A 323-nucleotide genomic window follows, 5' to 3' on the forward strand; every position below is an offset into this window, starting at 1 on the left:
TTAAGTCTTGATATCTTGTGGTGTGAATGCATGCATTTTTGTATGTCAAGTTGCTTTTGAGAATTAAGAGGTTGAAACAATTGTGATAGACTTGTCCCTTGTGAGAATTTGAGCCTTTATTGTGGATGGATTGATGTATGCCAACTAATGTTCTTTCATGTGTGATTGCACTCTTGATTACTTGCACTCTAAAACTTGACTTGTTTCTTGTTGATACTTGATATTCACATGCACATATTGAAGTGATCTAGGCATTTCTTTTGAATAAGCCACTTAGCCATGTAAGCCTACCTTGAACGAATTTATCCTTTGATAGCCCCTTT

This window comes from Lupinus angustifolius, chromosome LG02, assembly GCF_001865875.1.
Source record: "Lupinus angustifolius cultivar Tanjil chromosome LG02, LupAngTanjil_v1.0, whole genome shotgun sequence".
Taxonomy (NCBI): domain Eukaryota; kingdom Viridiplantae; phylum Streptophyta; class Magnoliopsida; order Fabales; family Fabaceae; genus Lupinus; species Lupinus angustifolius.